This window comes from Eptatretus burgeri, chromosome 1 (assembly GCF_056783735.1).
Source record: "Eptatretus burgeri isolate ZD-2024b chromosome 1, Ebu_testis_v1, whole genome shotgun sequence".
Classification (NCBI taxonomy): domain Eukaryota; kingdom Metazoa; phylum Chordata; class Myxini; order Myxiniformes; family Myxinidae; genus Eptatretus; species Eptatretus burgeri.
This window is the reverse complement of record NC_140961.1, coordinates 7423841-7431340: the sequence shown is the minus strand read 5'-3', so window position 1 is coordinate 7431340 and position 7500 is coordinate 7423841. Positions and strand designations below refer to the sequence as shown.

The 7500-nt window shown below is 40.4% G+C and overlaps 1 protein-coding gene across 1 annotated transcript in view; it reads right to left on the bottom strand.

The window, feature by feature from the left end:
• Positions 1-3936, bottom strand: part of LOC147033818 (uncharacterized) — a 225003-nt gene extending 221067 nt beyond the window's left edge. Inside the window, exon 1 of the mRNA XM_085871363.1 lies at positions 3816-3936. The gene's annotated coding sequence lies outside the window, so the exon portion shown is untranslated. The remainder of the gene's footprint in view (positions 1-3815) is intronic.
• Between the last annotated feature and the right edge of the window lie 3564 nt (positions 3937-7500).

Genomic DNA, 7500 nt, shown 5'->3' with positions numbered 1-7500 from the left:
GTGCCAGAATAAAGGAAGGGTTTTCTTTTATTTCATTCCCCTTTGTCTGTATTTTAGTCTGTGTGTAGAGGTGCCTCAATTTAGACTATGTATGTATATATATATATATATATATATATATATATATATATATATATATATATATATATATATATATATATATATATATATATATATATATATATATATATATATATATATATATATATATATATAGAGACAGAGTGTTGTTTCTGCCGAAGCAGCTTCTTATGCCAGGAGGTCATACTGGGCCATCTCCCATCCCTCTCCCAGCAGTAGTTCTGGCAGGAATTTGTAATTTCTTCATGATGCAGAGGATAACTCGCCTACACTTTGTGAAGGACACCATGGAATCTTTCATATCCACCAACTAATGCTGGTAGATAGGCACCTGGTTTAATGTCTATCCACGGGATGGATCACACATTGTTGAATCACCATGCCTGTGAAACAGCGGGATGACAGCTGGGTTTGAATTCAAACTGTAGAAGTAAAAATAATTACATTCATTTTATTCTCAATTATATTCACTTGTTGCTGGTACTTATAAAAATTGATTACAATGAATATAATTATTTTTCTAATGAATATAATTATTAATTACAATAATTATAATGAATATAATTATTTTTACTTCCACAAAACCCAGGCGAGAGGACTTCGAGGCGAGTGTGCATCCCTCCAAGCTAAGTCTTTTGAAAGACTTTTAAAGTCATCTGAAAGAATGTCTGCTTCCTTGCTTGATGCACAGCATTTAAAAGGATATAGCAAGCGCATAACACTGGGAAAGCATTGGCAAACCACTCATTTTAATCCTTACAAAAAAAAACAAACTTCTTCAGTCGCATTGATGCTCTAATAAGAGTACGGTAGCAAGGCTACATCAGAATCGAATCAACATAATTACATATTATGTTGTTCTCCTCCAAGTTTTTGCATGAGGCTTGATGAAATACTCATCCGATTGTTACCTGATCTTACTGAAAATCTTTGATGAATTTGAAAAAGAGTTCATCATGTGAAAGAAAGTTGGACAGCCAGGTCATCATGTTTAATAATGTCCGATTTTTTTCATGATGTGCAAGCGCACACGAAGTATGCTATCACGGCAAGAACACTATATATCTCAAGCTTGTTTGAGCCTCGGTTTTCCTGAAACAGCCAGCAAAATGTTGAAATTATTTACCAAAGTCTTTCCCTCTCCCGATACATCTTCTTTCCCTCCAACAACCTTACATTTCCCTTATTTATCTCTTCCTTCCAAAGTTCTCGACCAACTGTATCGCCCTTATGTTTCCGCAACCACACCCTTTCCTTTTCATAGGTAATACATAGATCAGGCCTTGCTCAGTCAATGCAGTCCCGAAATTGTTTTGGGTTTCTATCAACAATGCAGGGGAGAAATTAAGTCAAACTCTCAAAGCAGAGGAAATCATTTCTCATTCGGAGTAACGAGTGAGCTCAATCTGCAGACACGTGGGTGTCAAAATCAATCATTGCCAAACCTATCTACAAAAAAAAGAAAAAGAAAAAAATAATTGCTTTGCTCTTCATGGAAATGAGAGAAAATTTCAAAAATACTTGCGGCAGCACAAAGAAATCCGACAGCAAGAAACACTGACCGGAGGAAACGGAATTGCCAGGTTTGCATCTTGTCGTTACATGTATTGTACTGGCTGCTGTTCTTCATTTTCTGTTCCCTTTGAAGAAATATTATCAGCAGACAGAAACATTTCGAATCAGCACCCATTCAATGCAGCTTTGTGCAACTCAGGAAAGTTAAAAAGATGTTTGTGAAACACACAAGGAAATTAGAAACAGATAGAGACCGTTCAGCCCATCATGCCTGCACCACATCAACACCACACAATAAGAAAATTCAAAGTTTTTTTTTTATTGTTTTTTGTGGGGGGGGTTTTTGTTTTGTTTTTTCTTATTTTTATTTTTCCAGGGGAGGGGGCATGGACTTGGTGAAAAAACACACACAACATCAACCACACAACACCCCTTGATGAGACCCCCACCAACAGCACTCATGCACACAATCACCCATCAATGCTCAAACTACCCAAAAGTCCTGTCAACATCCCTATACTCCTCCATCTCCATAACTTCCAGGTACCTATCTAATTCCAATTTGAACTTTTCTACTGTTTCTGCTGCCACTACCTTTCCAGGGAGACCATTCCATGCATTAACTACTCTCTGAGTGAAAGTCCCCTGCCTCACGACCGTCTTAACTCTCCTCTTATTTACTCTCAGGCTATGGCCCCTGGTCCTATCACTATCCACTCTGATGAATAATTCATCTCCACTTATTTTATCTATACCATTCATTATATTAAACAACCGGGCGTAGTGGCGTGCGCCTATAATCCGGCTACTCGGAGGCTTGGGTTGGAGGATCGCTTGAGGATGGGAGCTCTGCACTGGGCCACGCTATGAGAGGGTGTAGGGCAGCCTGGAATCATGGCGAAACCCAATCCTTATCCCTGTGTCGTAAGAGGCGACCAGGGTTCCGTCAGGAAGGGCATCCGGCGTAAAACCTATGCCAAATCAGAATGCGGGTCATAACGGATGATCCGCTGTGGCGACCCCAAACGGGAGCAGCCGAAAGACGAACAACAATTCATTATCTTAAACAACTTTATCTATCTCCTCATAACAACCTCCTTTCTGGTGTATAAAGCCCTGACTCCTTCAGCCGATCCTCATAGCTGAGTCGAGCAAGGCCCAAATCAATCTCGTAGCCCTGCGCTGAACCCTCTCTACGGCACCTATGTCCTTCCTAAGTTGTGGTGAGAAAAACTGCACACCATATTCTAGATGTGGCCTTCACTAAATTCCTGTACAATGTTAACACCACCTCTTTCGATTTATAATTGATCCCCCTGAGAATACAGCCCAAAACCCGATTTGCTTTACCTATAGCGACCTGGCACTGTGCTGCCTGCTTACCTCCCGTATCTATTACCACTGCAAGATCCTTCTCCGGTGTGACACGCTCCAAAATTATCCCTTGCATCCTGTAATCTCTATTTTCATTGTTCTTCCCCATCCCCAACACCTTACACTTGCTCAGGTTAAATTCCATCTGCCAGTCTTTTGCCCAATCTATGCAAGTATCAATACTTTCCTGTATCTGATCACCACCCCCTCTGCTATCCACCTTACCTCCAAGCTTTGTGTCATCTGCAAATTTGGAAAGCTTACTCTTCACCCCGCTATCCAAATCATTGATGTGAATAATGAATCGTAATGATCCGAGTACTGATCCCTGAGGTACCCCACTATTTACATCCTCCAGCAAGACATCCTCTCATTCACAACCACTCTTTGCTTCCTATTACCAAGCCAGTTTGCAATCCAATTAGCGACCTGACCATCCACTCCAGAAGCTGTCACTTTGGCTAACAACCTCCAATGTGGTACCTTCTCAAATTTCTTCTTAAAGTCTAGATATACTATGTCCACTGCCTTTCCATCAACCACCCAATCACACACTGCCTCATAGAACTCGAAAAGGTTTGTTAAACAGGAACACTCCTTTGGTAAACCCATGCTGACTACCTTTAATTAGTTTGTATTTATTTAAATGGTTCCTCATCTGGTCCTGAATTAATGTCTCCAACACCTTCCCCACAACTGAAGTCAAACTGACAGGTCTATAGTTTCTCAATTCTTCTCTAGATCCTTTCTTAAATCATGAGATTACATTTTGCTCCTCTCCAATCCTCTCGTACCTGTCCTGACTCCAGTGAACTATTGAAAATATCCGTTAATATCTCGCTTACCTGCTCAGCCACCTCCATCAACACTCTCAGGTGCATATGATCTGTCTCCGCAGCCTTATCTTCTCTGAGATAACCTTGCTGTTCCATTACTTCCTCCACTCCAACCTGAATCTTCTGTAAAAGTCCTTCCTCACCTCCTTGATAAATACTCTCAGCTATTGGCAATTCTCCTGACTATTCTTGTGTAAAGTTGAAGCAAAAACACCTTTTTGTAGACTCTGTAAACACCTTGTAAATTATTGACTCCGAGGCATTGTAAAAGTATGAAGGTTGCAAAGGATTTGTCATTGAAAGTGATGAGGTGTTGTCACCAATTGGCCTGTTACAATATATATATATATATATATATATATATATATATATATATATATATATATATATATATATATATATATATATATATATATATATATATATATATATATATATATATATATATATATGTAGTGTGGGCTGGTATAATAGTCTAGTCTTTGGCGGTATGGATGTCTTTGCCTTTGAACTGTCATGGCCACAGTTGAACCTTAACCCAGCTATCAACTCTCATCCAGGTGTTTCACATTCAGTGGGAAGCATCCATGTGTGTGCCATCAATCAGCCGGATGCTAAGCTGGAGGACACGTATGCCAGCACTGGTCGTTGGTGGATGTTTAAGATGTCATAACGTCTTTCGTAAAGAGTATATGAGTTATTGCTGGCACCCTGAACAAATGACAAATTCCTGCCCAACTGCTGGAGAGGAAACTGCAAACTACCCAGGATAACTCTTGCCAAAAGTCTACTTTGGCATGACCAACACTCTCTCTGCAAAGGGAATGGTATATTGATGATGAGGATGAATATGAGTATGATGATGATGATGATGATGATGATGATGATGATGATGATGATGATGATGATAATGCTGAGGATTATGATGAGAACTACCATGCGAGATTCTCGCGAACCGAATATCATGTGGATGATTAATTTCGGTGGCGGAGGTTATGTTTTCACCCCTTTCTGTCTGTCTGTCTGTTTATGTGCATGATATCTCAAAATGTTGTGGGCGGATTCGGATGAAACTTGGTGGACATGTTGGGTGTTTTAAAAGGAAGAAATTATTCAATTTCTGTGAACATCCAGATCCGGATTCGGATGTGACACTTTTTTTTAACTCATTCTTCACCATAGAGAGATAAGGCTAAACTAATGTATCGTATGATATCTCAAAAATGTAAAGGGCCCGATATGTTCTCATGGTTCAGGCATTACAGGGTGGAGGTATGCGCTCTAACGAGTGCCCTTCTAGTTTAATCTGCAACACATTTATGAGCAAATATCTTGCGTACTACGTACGACAAAGTAATAACAATAATAATAAAATAATAATAATAATAATGATAATGATGAGTATTTGGCATCTGCAACCTGGCTTATAATTGTATTGCTTTGTCATTTCACTTTGGCATCACTCCAATAAATCATGACACGTCAATTTCAACTGTCGTCATGTTTTATCAGATTGTTTAATTTGATTATATTTCAATTGGATTCCAAGTGCATTCTCCAAAGTGTACTTTGTGAATGTGACAAAATCCTTGTCATGAGACTGCTTTGGGCAAGAGCTCTTGCTCTGAAAAAGGGCGAACACCTGACACCGCAGCATTACTTTGCATCCCATGATGGTTAGCACATCTCTATCAACCTTCAGTTGATAAAACCTCTCGTTTAGTGTCACTCTGCGTAACTGTAGGCAATTTAGTCATGGGAAATGTAGTTTTCAGTTGTCTTCCAAATAATGCTTCACACTGTTTGATCAGAGCTTTAACACATTGACTCAACACCATTTGTTTAACAAACAAAAATAAATACCAAACCAATAAAAAAAAACTCTCTGTTCTCCCCCCGAATGATTTTGCTGCTGAAAAGTTTTCCCCACTTGGTAAATGTCATCATGTCACAATTACCGTCCGTATTATCTCTTCCTCAGCCTCAACCACTGCTCATCCTTTTCACCGCGGACAGTTTCTCAGTGTGGCAAGGCGAACTGGCATGCATTCCGCTCCTTTCTTTGTGATATTCCTTGGAGCTCAGTTCTTTGTCATGGCCTATCAGAAGCTGATGATGAGGTTACTCAGTGGTTTTGTGTTGGTATTGAGCTGTTCATCCCTTATCAGACCTTCCAAGTGAGACTACGTTCTCAGCCATGGTTCACCCCTGCCTGTGTTACTGTGATTGCCCATTGTAACCACTTCTTTAAAAAGTACCACCATGATGGCTCTCATTAGATTTGACATCTATATTGTCTTGCAAGCAATTTCTGCATAATGGTTCGAGACTGTCAAGCTCCAGTATGCAGAGTTTGTCTGCAATTCTATCCCTGCTCAGCAGTTTGGGTACAGAGAGTTCTGAAGAATTGCTTCCAGTGTTCCAAACAGAAATGTCATCGAAATTTGTCATTTTCAATGGTTCAGAAGTATTTTCCTCCCCAGTTGATCTGGCCAATCTTTTTTGCTGGTTGTTTTGCAGCCAACTACATCTTCGACGATCAACGACATCCTTTGCTTGCTTGTCTTTCCCAGACTAACTCTAACATTTTTACTGTTACTGTGACATCCAAGAGTGTGGCCAAGATCATTTAGGGACGTGATATCTCAAAAACAATTGGCCGAAAGTTATGTTCTCGTGAACTGTCTTCTGTTCTTTCAAAAGTATACAACCTGTGCCTGTCGAAGTCTGCATTCCCATCTTGTTGGAAAGTGGCATCTGTTGTGCAAGTGCACAAGGGTTCTTGGGTGGGCTGATCCCACTAACTATTGCTCTATTAGCCTACATTACATGATGAGTAAGGTCTTTCAGTCTTTGGTTAATCAACAAATTACGGGTCACCTCAAAGACAATTATCTTCTAAATGATGTACAGTATAGCTTTAGACATTCTTGGTTTAGTGGTGATCTTTTATCCCTCATGAATGAGCCTACAGGGCTTTGTATTGCTGTGATGAAGCCAGGATTGTTGCTCTTGACATCTCTTAGGCCTTCAATAAAGTGTGGCACTGAGAGGTTTTGTACACAAGCTCGAATCATATGGTACCTTTGGACAAATGCTTACCATTATCTCTGCATTTCTTAATGACTGCCAAATTTCAGTGGTGCAGGAGGGACCACACAAATCATCAATGGACTGCACATAGTCCCCAACACATGGCATCAATTCAGGTGATCCTCAAGGTTGTGTTTTGGGTCTTGGCCTTATGTTGGTCTTGTGTACGTGAATGACCTGCCAGACTGCATTCCTTCACATTTGATTTCATTTATTTAACTGATTTAATACAGGCATTTGCTGATACAACACTGCACACAACCTATCCACGCACTCAGTCTGCTTCATCTCGTCCCCAAGCCATGACCTCTCTTGGTCAACATTTAGAGAACTAGCAGGGTACGGGTACTTGGCGTTGCCCAGTATATTTTTTGTGGGGGCCTAAAACACTTTTTTTTTGAATACCTTGTTGAGGCTCGCATGAGACCTAATGCATAACGCACAGCAAGGGGGGCATGAGACAAGAGGGGTGCGAGTGTGAAGGACAAAACAGTGGGGAACAGAGGCATTAGGAGATCTGTGGAAAGGAGAGGGATGGGGTGGCGTACACAGGGTATACAAGATGGGCATTATAGGGACTTTCAGGAAGGAAAGCAGGGAA